Here is an 18,266-nt window from a genome sequence, read left to right as displayed (position 1 = left end):
ATAAACCTTCTATCACATACCTGGAAAGGCCTCCCGTGATGGTTTTTTATGTATCTACTTGACTGGGTTGCAGGGTACCTGGATATTTGGTCAAGTATTATTCTGGATGTTTCTGTGAGGGTGTTTTTGGATGGGGTTAACACTTAAATGGGTAGACTAAATAACACAAATTACTGTCCCTGGTGGGGATGGGCCTGAATAGAACAGAAAAGGATAATTCTTCCTGCTTGGCCAGCTTTGTTTAAACTGGGTTATTGGCTTTTTTCCTACCTTCAGACTCAAACAAAAACATCAGCTCTTCCTCCATCTTGAGCCTGTTGGCCTTTGGACAGGAACTGTACCATCAGCTCTCCTGGCTCTCACGGGGGAGATTTTGGACCGGACTTGAACTACAGCTTCGGCTCTCTGGATCTCCAGCTTGCCCACTCACCATGCAGACCTTGGGATTGCCAGCCTCCATTATCAAAGAGATTTATTGTAAGGAATAAATCCTTACAATAAATCTCTTTGTATGTAATATATACCGACACACCCTATTGGTTCTGTTTCTCTGGAGAACCCTGATTAATATGCCTCTCATTTTCCGTCAGTGGAGCTTCCTTTTTTTTTTCCAGGGAAATAATTCCTGAAAACCTGCCCAGAGAGGCTGTATGGGAGTAAATAAGCCCTACTCATCCTAACAATATAATTAAATGTGCATGCAAATGTTTTGCTACAAGAATGTTCATTATGATGTGTTTTATTATAGAGAAAAAATAATATCCAATTGAGACAGATTGGTTAAATATAATATAATACTTTCTATAAAGTATAAGTATATGAAGAACATTTGTTGACAGCGAAGTACTCACAATTATTGAGAAAAAGCAGATAAAACAAGTCTGGAAACATTCCTATGCATGTTTAAGGAACGTGTTGTATAGTATATCTTAAGAAAAAAACTGACCAAAAAGAATCTTAAGCCATTTTCAACAATCATATTGTGATAGTGACATAGACAGACTCGAGGGTGTCCCGTTTCATCCCTGCTTCCTGATGTTTCACACCCTTGTGTCATGTCCTGCTCTTGAGTGTGGGCATGACCTGTGACTTACTCTATGCAGTAGAACAGGCAAAGGTGGTGGGATGTATGTGTATGTGATTGCATGATTAAGTTACATGAGACTGCGGTGTCTTGCTTGAGTCACTCACTCCCTTGCTGGCTTTGGAGAAGCAAACTGCTATGTTGTGGGCTGCCTAGGAAAAGAGGACCAAATGGCAAGAAAGTGAGGGAAGCCTCCAGCTGACAGCGGCAAGAATCTAAAGCCTTCAGTCCTATAACAGCAAGGAACTAAATTTTGTCACCAAAGCAGATCATTTCCCAGTTGAACCACAAATGAGATGGTTGCCCTGGCCAACACCCTGATTGCAGCCTTGTGAGTAGAGGACACAGCTCAGCTGTGCCTGGACTCCTGATCCACAGAAGTTGAGAGGTAATAAATGTGTGTTGTTTTAAGTCACCAAGGTTCTGGTAATTCAGCAACAGAGAAATAACACAAGTACTTTGGGTATTGATATTCTGAAACCATTGTGTGTGTACTGTAGACTAAAGCAAATGATCATTTATATAGGTGTCATTTGAGAACCAGGGTTTTCTCTGGTGAGAAAGGAGATATACAGAAGAGCTAAGTAAAACCCCTATAATACTAAACGTGCATTGGAAGAAAGGTGATAAACTCATTATGTATTTATCTTCCAAAAAAATTAAGTATTTCCTAGGTCTGACCACTGAAAAGGCCTAGAAACAACAACCATCCTTTGTCCCCAGATTGTTGTCTCTATGTATTATTTCTCATGAAAAATCGCCATAGATCCTTGAAGAAATAGCTTATTCCAAAGATGGGGCAGGAAGTGGACAAGATAAGCCTAGAGGCTCTTATAATACCAAGGAAAACAAGGAAGCTGTTAAAAATGATGGGGACATGTCAAAAGTATTAGTACCTCGGAAATCTGCTTGTATCAGGAAGTAATGAAATGGTCAAAGAAAAATGGGAACATACTAAACAGACATAGGGGCCAGCTTAAAGAATATCTGCTGGCCAACTCTAGAACAAGTTGAGTTTCAAATTAAATAATGATAGTAACAGATTATAAACCATTGAATAAAAGAAGAACCCAGAAATTCATGGTGATTTTAATTCATTAATTAGTGAGAAGGTAAAAACATTTATCGTAGATTGATAAGCAAAATAAAAAAGAATGATGGAGACAGAAAAATCCTATTTGGCAACCATCTTAGTAATAATTGATTTAGGTAAAAAACATCAATGGATGCTATATTTCTGAACACTAGTTCCAATGTGTGGGTTTTTTTCCCTCACACATCCAAGCAATTTTTGGACACCAGCTGGGTGTCCTTCAGTTCAACTCAATTTTGACACCGTCTACCTGGGGTCAGAACCCACAGGTTATTAGCTCAATTCTACAAGACTGACAAACTCTGAATATAGAATTTTCATTAAAGTATTGTATTACTGTTATATAGCCTGATTTTGATCATTGTTCTGTAGTCATGCAAGCCGATGTCCTTGTTTATAGGAAATACACACGTAGGGGTACAAAAAAACACAACTTACTCTCAAGTGATCAGAAACTCAATCAAGCTTTTATCCTGCCTCTCCTTCAGAAACAAGCCTCAAGACAGCCAAACAGTTGATGAAGTGTAGAGTTTCTCTTATAGACTATTTCATCTGGTATATTAGGAATATTATCATTTGCAACACCCAATGAAATAATAGGTTTAGGCCTTCATCATGAATAGTTCTGCCTTCTGATAAAAATACATAACACCGTCTATGTAGAATTCTTACCAAAATAAATCAAACATTTATCTGATCAAAACTCTAAATACAGGAGACAGAGAAACAGGTTAAGTGTTCCTAGAGGCACACAATCACCAAAATTCAGATTGCAGAGAACTCTATTCGATAAAAGGACCAGTTTCGTTAACAAATAACTTAAAACACACAAAAAAGAGAGATGGAAAGAGAACATAGAAATAAGCAGACTACTAATTACTATGAACAAACTTTTCTTGGATATTGATTTGAACAATTAAACTGTTTAAGAAAAAATAAATTTCTCACAGAAAAGAGAACTTTTGAATACTGACAAGATATTTGATATTAAGAAATTATGTTAAATTTTAAGTCATGATAATAACATCGTAGTTGAAATCAGTCTATCTTTTAGAAATATGCATGGAAGTATTTACAGATGAATATTGTGGTGTCTTGGATTTGTCTCAAAATAATCCAGAGTGGAGAAGAGGAAAATGGGAGGGTTAAAAAGGAGACAAATGTAAGGTGCATAATATTATTCACTCTCCTTTTGTATATGTTTAAAATGTTCTAAAAAAAATAATCCAAATAAAACTATATTGACAGAGGAAATTGTGGGAGGTTATAAAACAAATCAATAACATTTGTTACTCAGGAAAATAGGATTACTGATGAACTTTTTCTTTTCTTTTGCTTATCTATACATTGTTTTTATTACAATGAGTAAGAATCACTTATGTACTAAAAATTAATTATGGAGATTTTAAAAATAGCACATCTCTAAAAAAGCAGAAGTGAAAATCTAAAATTAAAAATTTTGAGCTAAATGTGCATAGTGGCATTATACGTTTGAAATACGTAGTTTGTTTTCTTTGTGGCAACACCTGACATATCAGTAGTTTCAATTAATGATTGGAGCTGGTAAATTAGTTGATAAACTCAATAAAATAATTCAAGAGACTGGTAAAAATATGCAAAATAGGTACAAAGAAATTATAAAGAAATAACCAACACCTGAACAGCCATCCACCACGTGTGTAAACAGAGAACCACAGAGCACCACATATGAACCATTTCCCTTTTTCTCACAATAGAAAGTACCTGCTGAATACTACAAACATTTGAGCAAGTAATTTTCAACTTACCTGTGCGTTTTGTGTCACATGCATGAAAAATGCTTGTGAGTAACTCTTCTTCACAAGTCATGTTAATTCTGTAGGTTACATCTTCCCTACCATCATCAGTTACTAGTTTCCATCCTGTTGGAAGAAAAAGTTTGCAAATCCAGAAATGCCTTTCTGTGCTACAATGATTGCTATTTTTTTGTTTTAACTTTAACAAAGAAAACATATTTAAATAATCAGCAGCACACAATATTGGCTACTTAAATAAGCCAAGCCAAAAAGGTGGTCTTGAAAGATCTCCTATTATTCGTTTTTCCTTTTAATTTATAAGTTTTGTAAAAGTAGAAAAAAGGAGAATCGAAGGAGAGGGAAACACGCTTTTTTTTGCCCTGTAATATTAAAAGCACTTTGTGAGAAAGCAAGTAGTATAACACAAATAGACATATTTTAAAGAAAAATAGAGAGAAAGTAGAAACTAGCTATATAGATGTGCCATTTCACATTATTTTGTTTTTCAGTGTCTATCATAAATGGGACTTTGTAAGCAATCCCCTAAATATAGTTCCCGAAATTTCAATTGTTATTAACCTGCAAAATTCACATTCTCCCCGGGACCGACTTATTGGCTATACAATGGAACCCACACATTCTTACATGTTTTAACTCTCACAGAAAAAAAAAAAAAAATGCTAAAATGGTAGTTTTCAGCAAAGCACCCGGGAATAATATGAATTTCAATTCCCCTATATTTATATATTTTCATTCTGATTATCTAATTTGACCTGGAGAAAGTTTGTTTTCAGGTCAGTAGAGAATACCGATAATTATGATTGTAAATACAATCCAGAATTTCTATCTGGTTTTTAACTGAAATCATAAAAACTACTTATATTTTACCTATAAAAGTTTCTTTTAAGAGAGAGAAAAAAGAAACAAACATACTTAAAAAGGGAAAGATGGATCAATAATGTGGATTGTGTTGCTTTTAGTTCAGGTATCCTGAAAATGATATGCTAATTGCTTTAGTGAAAGAACAAACATTAAAAGATATTTACCATCTTCAATCAGAGATAATTTTTTCACCACCGAACCCTGAGGAGTAAAAATTTCAGAGCTTTGATCAGAGGTGGAATCAAAGTCAAATGTTAAGTTACTAAAATCATTTTCACTACAATAATTATTTAAATCCTTGTTCCAGAAGAGCTTTCTGATTTGTGATGCCAACGATATATAATTCTGAGAGTTCTGTGATCTCGTCCTTGCGATGTTTTCAGAACTTGTGAGGATAACAGAGTACGTCGCATTCTCAGGAGAGCTGAGATAGGAGATGAATGGGGTTCTTGGAGACACTATTTGAGGAGATGAAATGAAGGCGTCATCTTTTTCAGAACCTGAAAAGTAAGTATTGGGTGTAGGAACGTGAGCAGCAGTCATTTTCTTCAGTACTTCTTCAAAATCTTTCCTGGTGTTAGTCTGTGGACTATCAAAACTGCTAGCTTGGTATTTGATAATCTGTTGCATCGGATTTGAAATCTCTTCTCTCTTTTGAACGGCTCTGATTTTTCTACAGATGCTTTCCACTGGGTTATGTCGCTTCTCAGTTACCTTCCTTGCAGAGGCCATTGTTCACTTTCCTCCAATTATACAGCTGAAATGGCTAAAGTACAGGCAAGAATAGACATGTTTTTTTTTAAAGCTAGCATTGTTCTAATATCAATTTAACAATATGCTAATTTATTCCTAAGTCAACTTTGGAGGGATCAGATAAGATGTCTTTAAATAACTGTTTTTAAACAGTTGCTTTAAACAACTTTCCAAGTGTTTATCTTTAGCACTCAAATATCTAGAAAATAACAACAGCTAACATATATAAAGTACTTACACATGCCAACCATGGTACTAAGTTCTTTATAGATATCAAGTCATTTCATCCTCAAAACAACTCTGAGATAAAATTGTCTCAATTTTCAGGCAAAGGGAGAAAAAGCGACATACCCAAAGACACCCTAAATAAATGCCAGAGCCCAGATTTGAACCCAGGTAATCCTGTTGCAGAGGTTGGACTCCTAACCACATTGCTTTTCATTTAGAATACTATGGCAAATGTGATGATAATGGTGAAGATGTTAACAGTTCCCATTTGAATACCTGTCTGGTTCTCATCTACTGAGAACTTGGCTAGTGCCCTATATTAGATGTTTTATAAGTATTATATCTAAACTTCATACAAACCCTGTCAGATATGTGGAAACATCCCCTTTTAAGAGATCAAGTAATTTGCTAATGGTCAAATCTTTAAGATTTGAGCCAAAGAGTATCTGACGCCAGCATAATTTTATTTAGTGGCAGGATATATGACCTTAAAAAAAAAAAAAAAGAAAGAAAGAAAAGGACTTCTCAAAATCCAGACTCATAGACTCAGAAAACAGATTGGTGGCTGCCAGAGGGGAGAGGGTAAAATGTGTGAAGGGGATTAAGAAATACAAACTTCCAGTTATTAAATAAATATGTCATGGGAATGTAATGTACAGCATGGGGAATATAGTCAATAATATTAAATTAACTTTGTAAGGTGACAGATGGTAACTAGACATATTGTGGTGACAATTTCACAATGTATACAAATGTCAAATTACTATGAAATTAATTAAAGTTGTAGGTCAATTATACCTCAATTTTAAAAAGGACTTCTTATAAGATAGTAATTAAGGAATTTGGAAATAAATGCAAAATTTTGCTTAAACTGGTAAAATTTAAATTGATCTACACAGTTACGATAGTTTGAATAGTTACAAAAAATAAATGAATAGTTACAAAGAATTTGAAAGTTTTGATTTTTATGATGTTAACAAAAATTTCCATTCATAGATCTTTTAACAAAGATCCCTACTAGAGAATGAACAAAAGGTACAAAAATTTTAAAAGAGTGATAATTGGAGGGGGTATTTAGAAAGACTGGGAAGAAGATCCTCAAAATCTTCTCAATCTGCCTTCATTTTCCTTCAACATGGTGACCATCAGCTCCATCCAATGACGTTTCCACCAACAGCCAATCACCTTTACTATTTAAGGTAATGACCATCTCTAAACCTTTATGTTGGTCACTTGACAATTCCCTCCTTTCCATGTATTCAAGGGTTACCTTTCAAAGTTAGGTCTAAAACACATCTATTCAAATTCTGGAAGCAGTCTCTCACTGCACTTGACTCTTCCTGTTCTCTCCTAGGATGTATAATTATGCCATAATTTTGTCATGTCATTAAATTTTGCCTTGTATCTTGGATTGTTTCAAATGTGTATACATGTTGTTTCCTCAAAAACACTTTTAATTCTTATATTCAAAAGTCATGATGTGATTTTTTTCCTAGATAACTCAATACATTATTGTTGGCATCACTGATAATCCACAATTACACATCATATAATTACCAGGCTTGTGGGCTTTTCCTCCAGCTCAATGAGTGTTGGCTTTCAACGACTTGCAGCTACCACTTTTCTGGAGAATATCCCCCTGGCCAAACAGGAGCTGCTCATTGCTCAGCTGGGAGATTGGAAGTGAAGTAATGGTAACACAGAAGAAAAGAATTTGCCTGTGAAAACACGCATTCCAAAACTATAGATGACTATGGTGGTGACACAGCAGGTGTCATTTGACTTCCTTGTGTCAAGTAAAAAACCTTCTAAGAGACCGGTTAAGTGTCTGTAGGTGTTTTTGATGTGATGTGACTGTTTCCCTTCGTGAAACAGAGAACTGGGACACAGGTGGAGGTTGGGGGCTAATAGAAGCCTTGGAACTAGGCCCTCAGATTCCCTGATCCTGCCTGCCCTCTGATGTGGGTGCTGTTGAAGCCACACTGAAAGAAAGGTCTCGCTTTGCTGACCTTTGGGACTGATCCAGATTTATGTTCTTAGCATAGAAGACACACACTTCTATTTGCTTTTCCAAGGCATTTTTCTCCTTCTACCATCTGTTTTCTAAACTTTCATGACTCACCTAAGTGAGCCCTGCCTCGCTGTTTATAAACTGAGCCTTATAAAGAGTACACTTAACACACTAACTCTTCATGAGCTAAAAAAAACTTCACAAGATTAACTTGTTTTGCTTTTTCTAATACAGAGCAGAACATTTGTGGGAGTTCAATCAGGAAGATGTGATGATAAAGATTTCAAAATTTGTGCTACCCTCTCCATAAATGGCCTGGCAACATCTCCTGTCTGTCCTGTCCAAACTTCTTTTCTAGTTTTGGATCCTGGTAGAAAAGATTAGCTGCAATCTGCCATAACACTTAAAAAGACAAGTCTAATTTGATTTATGCAATAACTGTCTTTGAAAAAGTATGAGCTGAAAATTAAAAACTGAAAGTGAATTGTGCCAGCAGAATCAGTTGCTTAGAGTCTCTCTTTGAAAGGAATTTCCTCCTTATTTATCCAAAATTAGTTGACTGAATATTTACTATGTAAAGCTGACACAGGACTGCTTCAATGGCAAGGACTGCTTCTTTCATTTGTAAGTTCTCAGAACCTCAGTGGCACTCCATGCCATTCACCCCTTTAGGCCTTCAACCAATATTGGTTAAGTATTAAAAAGTGCTAAACCCTATGCAGATACTAGAGGTACAATGAAGAGCAAAACAGAGGATCAACTCTAAAAGTTGCAATCTGCGAGAGATACAGATATGAACAAGTAAGCCACTAGAGTCTCCAGGTTAAACCCAGGATGCCCAATCAGATGTGAATTTCAGATAAACAATGGCTAATTTTAAATATCAGTATGTCACAAAAGTTTCACAGGAAAAACGTCTACTGAAAAATGATTTGTTGTTTATCTGAAATTCAAATTTCACTGTGTATCTTGTATTTTCATTAGCTAAATCCAGCAATCCTAAAGCCTACAGATAAATAAATAATCACACACTAGGAAAGAAAGGTGCCAGGACTATAAGAGCATATAATAGGGGGTTATTCTAGTTTGGCAGTGAGGACAGAGAAACATTGGGCGGCATCTGTTATGTGTCATGTACTGTGCATAATGCTATCTATACATATTGTTTGCTAAATCCACGGTTATAAATAGAAAATTAAAAAGTGGAACCATAAATCTGCTACACGAATTTCCATTTGGATTCACAATTGCTAAATGTAATGTAAAATAATGTTAGAGATTATCCGAAACAATTATTTCACTACTCTTATTTCTTCATTTCTCCTTCAATCACCAAGAAACAATTGAATTTCTCCACAAAGAAAGATATAAGATTGATATAGAGATACAAACGCAGAATCCTTGAAAAAGATTTCAGAGTGATTCAAAAAGCTCTGTAGAAAGCCTTCTGGATCAAATTATGACTCAAAAAAGATTATGTTGACAATGGAATTATCTTTCTGTTACCAACCATTTATATTTTCTCTCCTTTTACTGGTAGTTATTTCTTAGACATTGAACTTGCAAACTTTAGATCAGGTAGCTTATTTTAATAATCATTCAATAATTATGAAATCCAGACAGATCTTTCACCTAAGGGAGCCCCACTTGGTGGGTTAATTAAGGCAAAACCCTTAATTGGTGTATGTAAAAAATTTAAATACACATAAGTGTACAGGCATACCTCAGCGATATTGTGGTTCCAGACTGCAGCAGTAAAGCATTTTGCCTTCAGTTTGTAAAAATGCAATGCAACATCTGTGAAGTGCAATGAAGCAAGTCCAATAAAACCAGGTATGCCTGTATATGTACATAGGTAAAGGGACTCATTTTGCCAAAAGAGCCCTTCATTAATAAATGCCAGTAAACTCTTCATTGAAAACATAAGAAGAAACATCTGTTCACTGAGATGTTCCCAGGAAATTCATCTTTCGCCAGCTCAGTGGGAGGTCAGGGCATGGTTTTCTACTGAACCAGTAAATTTCGTATTTGCCAAAGTACACTACTTTTAGTCTCTTTGTGACTTATATTTAATATGTGATAAAATAATAACACTTTTTCCTGCCTTCTCTAGGATAGATGATAGCAGCTGTTAAAATGATTTGCAAACCACAAGTCCCAGATTTAGTAATGCTCAGCGAGGCTGCCATCTGCAAACTTTTTTGACTACTAATAAATGCAAGCCGGTATAGAATGGAACCCTCTCCTCCCACCACTCTCTTAACCTTGTTATATTAAGCTCTTCAGTTGGGTCACACCAAGCTTATTTTAAGCATCGCACATTGGAACAATTCCTGAAATAGCACAGTCACACATATGCTTCTGAAAACTGACTGTGTTCTTCTGTTTCAGTTCTTATTATATAAAGTCTGATTTTCTTCTCAGAAACCAGGGGAAAACCTACGATGAATCTCTAAAATTTTAATGCTATTAATCATTATGGGGCCATATCTGGTTTGGGAGACACAATATACAAATTATGTAAAGTGCAATAATTAAGCCAAGAAGTACAGGAGCGGTACATTAAGTTCCAAGGGGAAGTCAGAAGAGGGTAAGCTCAGTGTGGGTTGAGAAGCCTTTGTAGAATAGATGGGACATAAGCTGAGCTTTCAGTAACAAGATGTTTTGAAAGCTAGGGGTTTGGGGAAACCTGGGAGGGAGGTTGGGAGAGGCAGAGGAAGAGCATACCGGTGAGACTAAGTTTGTTGTTTTGGCAGCACTGGGTAAACAGTCTGATGAGCACCTCCTAGAACTCAGGTGCTCCCACATTCTTACCGTCTACAAACCACATAACCAGTTTCCACTAACACGCATTCCAAATGACCAAAGCTGGAAACGACAGTTCAGGACTTCAGGTGTCCAAACGCATTCAAAAGCCCATGTGATAACCATTCTGGGATTTGCTTGTGGTGAAAGCAGCATTTCTGGAGAACCTAGCTTTATCATTTTCGGTTCTCCATCTTTCTTCCCATTTTTTTCAGTGTTTTGGTTTTATTCCTACATTTATTTCAAGTTTTTAGTGAACTTTGTTGAATCCCTCAATCAAGACTGATATTGGAGGTTTGTCTCATTTGTCACAAGCATATGAGTTGGGGTTGAAGCGAAGAGACAACAGAGCACCTACATCTGGGATTGGTTTTCCTTGTTCAGGGCAGGATTTTTTTGACCTTAGACGACTAAGGGCCATAGCATTGACCAACATGCATTTTCCTGGGGGAAAACTCACCACCTTATTTCCACTTCACCTCACCAGCCCTCCAAGAACTGTCTTCTGAACTGGGAATGGAGAGTGCAGGCCTGCAGGATCAGGTGATGTGGGCAGAGCGAATATTTACAGGGTGGCATGGAATGAGCTGAAAGACAAAGGCTGGGGAAGAGGGAAGCCCCTGGCCAGCTACACCTGCCTCTTTGGTTCTAACCAAGATCATGAGAGGCAGCGGTGTGAGGAAAGACACGTGGGAGGAATGAGGACTACCGCTTTGGGTGCATCCGTGCCATTTTGGTGCGCTCCCCACCAGGGTGATACCAATGAAAAAAAGATCACTCAGAATATACTCTCTCTAATCAGGGTGAAGCAAAAGTCACTTTTTAAAGTTAAACTTCATACTTATCTATTGAGTCAAGTGCTGTATGGTTTCTAAAATATCAATGCTATTAATCATTATGGGGCCATATCTGGTTTGGGAAACACAATATATAAATTATGCAAAGTGCAATAATTAAGCCAAGAAGTACAGGAGTGGTGCATTAAGTTCCAATGGGAAGTCAGAAGAGGGTAAGCTCGGTGTGGGTTGAGAAGCCTTTGTAGAATAGATGGGACATAAGCTGGGCTTTCAGTAACAAGATATTTTGAAAGCTAGGGGTTTGGGGAAACCTGGGAGGGAGGTTGGGCGAGGCAGAGGAAGAGCATACCGGTGAGACTAAGTTTGTTGTTTTGGCAGCACTGGGTAAACAGTCTGATAGAACTATGAGATAGGTGGAGGCTGTGGAGTAGTGAAAATATATATAAGTTTAGATAGGTAGGTTATAGGCAGATTCAGAAATAAATGAAATCTTCTATGCCATCTGCCATCCAAGGAAGTGATGTTCAGCTGGGACAAACATCTTAAAAATAGAACAAGACAAAACCTACCACAAAACGACAAACCAAAAAGCAAACCAGAATCAAGGTTCTAAACACACAGCCCAAAGCATCATAACTGGCACTGGAATTTTGTTCTCAAACTGGCAGTTTTGATTACTACCCAAGGGGATTCTCTAGCCAGACCACTCTGGTCCATAATTACATGCTTCACAGACCTTAGCATCGGTGGTTTCCTACTTCTCCCCTATTTTCTCTCTCCTCTACTCCTTCTAGGGTGCTCTGAATATCTATTTTTGAAATATCTAGATTTTTATAAATAGTCCTACGCCTATGGGTCATCATTTCTGTCACAAGGTGAGAGAGAAAGCTGTAGTAGTTAAGAGCTGGGGCTCTGGATTGAAATAACCTGAGTTCAAAGGCCAGCTCTGCCCTTACTAATTCGGTGACCTTACACAATTTATTTAACTCTCTGTGCCTCAGTTTCTTTGTCTGCAAATATGCATCAATATCATGAATGACCTCCTTGGTTTGTTCCAGGATGAAATGAGATAACACATGTATGATGTACTTTCTGAAACACCTTTCTTTTACTCAGATATTTAATGTCCTCTTAAAGCACAAAATAATGCCCAGAAAGAAATGACCAGTTAACCCATTCCTCTCATTAGTCTTGCTCTGTTTAATTTCCTATCAAATGAACTATTATAACATCCATGCTTGTGATCTTATCAATCCACAGATACCGAAACTAACAACACTCAGAGAGATTTCCCTCCTAGTCATAAAGGAAACCAGCGGCAGAGCCAGAAATAATGTTCAAGTTCTGAATCTACTAGACCATATCTCCTGTCTGGTAAATTATACTCCTACTTCCTGCTCCAATTAAGTGTGTTTCACACCTGATGTTTCTCAGAACAGTGAAAGGAATAACTGAAATAAATCCCAATGGCTCTGCAACGAAATGGATGAACATGCTGTTTCATTACTTACTTATTGATTGCCTCGTGCTGATTTTAACAGAACATCGTTGCCCTGGGCTCTCTGCCCCTGGACGGCCCTCACCGGTGATTCCTGTACCTGTCCTGAAGGCAGCTAGAAAGGTACAGACTCCACTGAAACAGCATCTCCATACCTGGACACACGCTTTGTTAACATGAGAGAGTGCAAAGGAATAAAATGCAGACTTCACAAAAAGAAACCCAAGATGGGGCTTTGGGTATTGGATATACTGTAGGTACAATTGATAACATGTCATGGCAAGCCATTTCCCCTAAGGCACGTTGACCAGACGGGGCCCCTGATATTGCTAGACCTGAAAGCAGCTGTAGATCTTATTATAATTAGAGAACCTCTAAGGGACTCTATCCCCAGTGTTCACAATAACATTTCAAGGAAATTAAATCTTGTCATGTAAATAGGAAAAAAAATATTTAAATAACACATATCCCCTTCTCTCTAATGTAATCTTTAATGTTGTTAGACATTAGCCAGTAGCTGGATCTCTGTGATTAATCTCTGGTTGATCCAAGGGACTCGTTTTGTCTGACCAAAAGTAGATTGGATGGGGAGAGGGACACTATTAGAAGAAATCAGACACTGGAATTCTCCTTTAGTATAGGCATGGCCAAACATAACATACACTGTTTTGCAAAATTTGCTCTATGTGAAATGCGCTATTTCTTATAATGTACTCTATAGTCCCCTTATAGTCTAGGAATCGTTGTCTTTAAATTGCTTTCTGTTAATCAAACTTTAATAAACAAATGCAGGGTCTTCGGGAGGCCAATTTCCATAAAGATACTGCCCCAGAAAGAAAGGGAATGGGAATTTTAGTGATCCATGGGTTCCATTCCAAAAAGGAGGAATGGATAAGTGAATACTTTAGATTATGCCAAGAAAAATTGGCATAATATTTTTGGAGGGAGGTTAAAATGAAGCAAGGCCCTGAAGACATCAGCGAGATATGTATTAGCTGAATGAAAATCCTCTATTGCCCTTCCAGATCTACCCGCTGGAAATAAAGCAAGATCCACCCATCTTTGCATTGTCCCAGGAGACTGACCTCTATTGAGGGCATGAATATGGCTGGGCTGTCCTCTGATTTCCCATTGAACTTGGTCAGTGAAAGGCTCCAATAGAGATTAGATGGACAGGATGCTCCTGCCCTGCCAGGCCTGTCTGACTGTGGTTCATGTGTTGCCATGGCTCCTGTCACGTGACCCTCTCCTAAAGCGACAATCCTCACTTGATTCTGCACACCTTCCTTTCCTTGGCCCTTGCTGGAATGATAATGGCTCCCTAAAACCCTGATGCCAGTGGTGCTCCCTACTCCTTACTGTTTCCCTTAACCCTGCCCACGCCTTCATGAATGAAATTCTTTTCAGCCACCCTTTAAAAAAAATGTGCCATCTGTTTCCTAAGGAACCCTGACTGATAAACATGCAGAGATTCTTTCAGTTGTCATGTTAATTTCCATATCCCAATGTGGTCATCATCCACATTATACAAAGGGCATAAGACCTCCCTCAAAATATTTTGTTTTTTAAACTCTGTGTAGCCTTTCCTTCTCATTAAGTACATGCAGCTAATTCAAAGAGAGATTTGACCAAAAGGGGGGAAAAAAAAACTTGACAAACTTTCCTTTGAAAATTTGGGTAGCTATTGCTAAATTGGTTTCCATAGAAGTTGTATCAACTCATCATCTCTCCAACAATCTGTGGGCCTGTTTGGTTCCCCACACCCTCATCAACACAATGTGCTGATTGTTGCCAATCTGATAGGTGAACTATGGCATCTCATCATTTTAATCTGCATTTCTCTCCTTATGAATATAGTTTCATATGTCTAAAGCTACTTGTATTTTCATTTATATGTTCTATTTGTTTGTATTCTTTGGTCATTTTTCAATAGGAGCTTGATTTTATCAATTGACGAAAGGTCTTTATATATTAAGAAATTTATAATTTTTTTTCTTTGTGTTTTATGTTGGAAATGCATTTGTACAATTTATCATTCCTATTTTATGTTGATATTTTTATTTTTTTTGATATTTTTTGTCACGCAGATTTTTAAAAAATATAGTCAAATTTCAAACTTCTCTGAGTGATCTCTGAATCCATGTTAGTCATAGAAAGGCCTTCTTGACTCCAAAATCATAAAAATATTCTCCTGTATTTTTTTCTAGTAATTTTATGATTCAATACATTGAGAATTTATTTTGGTGTATAGAGAGATAGGACTACACCTTCCTTATTTTTCAAATGGCTACCTATTATTTTGTTTTGTTTTGTTTTGCTTTTTAGGAAATTACCCTACAGATATACCTACACATATTTACAGAGATAAATGTAAAACTATTTATTACATTATGTTTGGAATGGCAAAATGTTGAAGACAACCTTTGCATCCTTCAGTAGGGAACTGGTTATATAAATTACAATTCATTCACATACTGGAATAAAATACAGCTGTTTAAAAAAAAGAGCTTCTTTAAAGGCTGATATGAAATCCCAAAATTATGTGGTCAAATTATAAATCAAACCTAAGGTGAACAACACTGCTTACACCATTTCTGATTTGACAATATACAGTATAAACCAAAGCAAAACAAACATACACATAGATGGATACAGAGGAATGTGGAGATAATGATAATCTTGGGAAAGGAAACTGGGAGACTAGGGAATAGGAGCAAAATAAAGATTTAATTATTTCTCTGTATTTTTTTTTGGTACCATATTCATGTACAATATCATCAATTTAAATGACTAAAGAGAAAAAATAATAGATTTTTAAAACTCATGTCATGTTTTGTTGGCTGATTTATTGCCATGTAATGTAGATTTGTAAGATAATGTCATTTACTGCATTGAAATCTGGCCCTTGATGCAGCAAAACACTCTTATGCACAGGTTTGGAAATGTGGATCAGTAGCACCCTCTGCTGGGAAACAGTTCAAATTCAATGACCCAGAAATCAATAAGACCTATGATTTATCTTAGGCTCTACTTTGTGATTATTGTGTATTCAAATAGTACATCATGAGTGATATTTCATAACGTAGTTTTTAAAAATCACTGGGAATTTTCTAAATTAAAAAAAGCACACATTTTTGTAGCAGTCCACAATTCTAGAGTTCTGATTGTTGTCTGAGTACAGAACTCTATATTAGATGATGTGGGAATATTGAGAATAAAAGAATAATTATTTTTAAACAATAGTTATCACCAATTTGTATAAAAGTAATAAACACTGTATATGTTTGTCTTGTCAGTCTATATTTTTTCATGTTCATCATCATTATAATTCATTCATTCAACAAACATTGTGTACTTGGCATATATCAGGTATGTCCCACAGCTGGGGATACACTGTGAACAAAATGGACAAACTTTCTGCTCTCATAGAGCTTACTTCCTACCAAAGGAGACATAAAGTTAACATCATTGACAAAAATATAGTATGTTACAGTCTTATAAGCGTTGAAGAAAGAAAAATAAAGAGAGGATCAAGAAGGAATCTGGAGGGAGGGTTGCAATTGTAGATGGGATAACCAAGGAAGGGCTCACCAGAAGGTGAATTTGAATAAAGACTTGAAGAAAGTGTAAGAGCTAGCCAAAGGATAGCTATGAAAACGCATCCAGGCAGAAGAGCAAGTGCAAAGGTGCAAGTTTGCCTGACATGTTTGAGAAAGAGCAAGGAAGCCGACGTGCTGGAGTAAAATGAATAGGGGAGAGTAGTAAGAAATGAGTCAGAGCATTAGTGGGGGAGAACTAGTTAGCTAGGATCTTAGGGTTATAGAAGGACATTGGCTTTTACTCTGAGTTAGATGGGAAGCCATTGGAGAATTTTTAGGAGAGCAGATATGTGCTCTGAATAAATGAATAAACTGAAAGGAGTCTAGGGTAGATATAGTGAGATTAGTTAAGTGTTTATATCAATAATCCAATAAGACAAATGATGACAAGAAGTCATAGATGGATGGATGGATAGATAGATAGATAGATAGATAGATAGATAGATAGATAGATACTGTTAGATGCTACAGAATATGCTGGCAGACCAAATGTGAGATATGAGAGTGACAGAAGAGTCAAGAATAACTTCAAGATTTTGGCCCAAGCAACTAGAGGAATGTGGCTGCCATTCACTGAGATGATTTAGAGGGAGGGATGACTGTCAAGAGCTCAGTTTTAGAACGTTGAGTTTGAGATGTTATCAAATAGTCAAATGGAGGTTGTCAAACAGGCAGTTGGAGGTATGGTCTGGATTCAGCACAGTGGTTTGGGTTGGAGACATAAATCTGGGAATCTTCAACACAGAGGTGGCATGGATGGCTGTCGGACATATTGAGCTCACTCAGGGAGTGAAGGTAGATAGGAAAGAGAAATCCAAGGCCTGAGCCCTATGGCACGTCAACATTTATCAGCCTGGGTGATCAGATGAGGAGGAACCAGCAAAAGAGACTGAAAAGGAGTAGCAGAAAGTTGGAAGGTGGACGGTGGAGAATCCAGTGAGAGCAGTGTTCTAGAAGCTAAGTCGGGAAAGTGTTTTGAGGAAGACAAAGTGATCAATCGCTGATAGGTCAAGTAAAATGAGGACTACGTAATGACCTTGGATTATCAGGAAGTAAGCGGGTAATTGGTGATCTTGATGAAAGCAATTTCATTATAATGTGTTCAAAACTGAATGAGAGGAGAGAAATTACAGACTGGAAATATGGACATTGCTTTTTAAGATTTTGCCGTGTTGCTGTAAAATATCGTGCTTGTAGTTAACAAAATGGTGTTGTACACTTAAAAGTTTGTTACGAGGGTTGATCTTATGTTAAGTGTTCTGATGACACACACACAAAATAGTAAAGGGACATAAGGAAACTTGGAGGTAATGGATATATTTATTACCTTGATTATGGGGATGGTATCACAGGTGTATACATATGTCAAAACAAATCAAATTAATTGTATAGATTAAATATGTCCAGTTTTTGTATAATGCCTCAATAAAGCTGTAAAAAAAAAGAGTTTGCTGTGAAAAGAAGGAAAGAAATGGACAATAGCAGTGAGAGAAATGGAGTCAAATGAGTGTTTTGGTGTTTGGGTCTCTTTTAGTTGGATGTTCATAGAAATGAGCTGATCCAGTGGGAACAATTGAGGCAACAGGAGAAACCTGGCAGCTGTCATTGAGCATGCGTCAGAGGAGGAGGCTAAGTGCCCGGTGAGGGCTCAGGCTCAGCTAGCCACTGAGACAGCACCTACACTGGACTGAGGAAGGTCCCGAGTACGGGCACAGATGCAGATAGGAGGCACAGGGAAGGG

This window comes from Rhinolophus sinicus, chromosome 1 (assembly GCF_057876585.1).
Source record: "Rhinolophus sinicus isolate RSI-liver-muscle chromosome 1, RSI-T2T, whole genome shotgun sequence".
Taxonomy (NCBI): domain Eukaryota; kingdom Metazoa; phylum Chordata; class Mammalia; order Chiroptera; family Rhinolophidae; genus Rhinolophus; species Rhinolophus sinicus.
The sequence above is the reverse complement of the archived record's forward strand: the minus strand, read 5'-3'. Positions refer to the sequence as shown.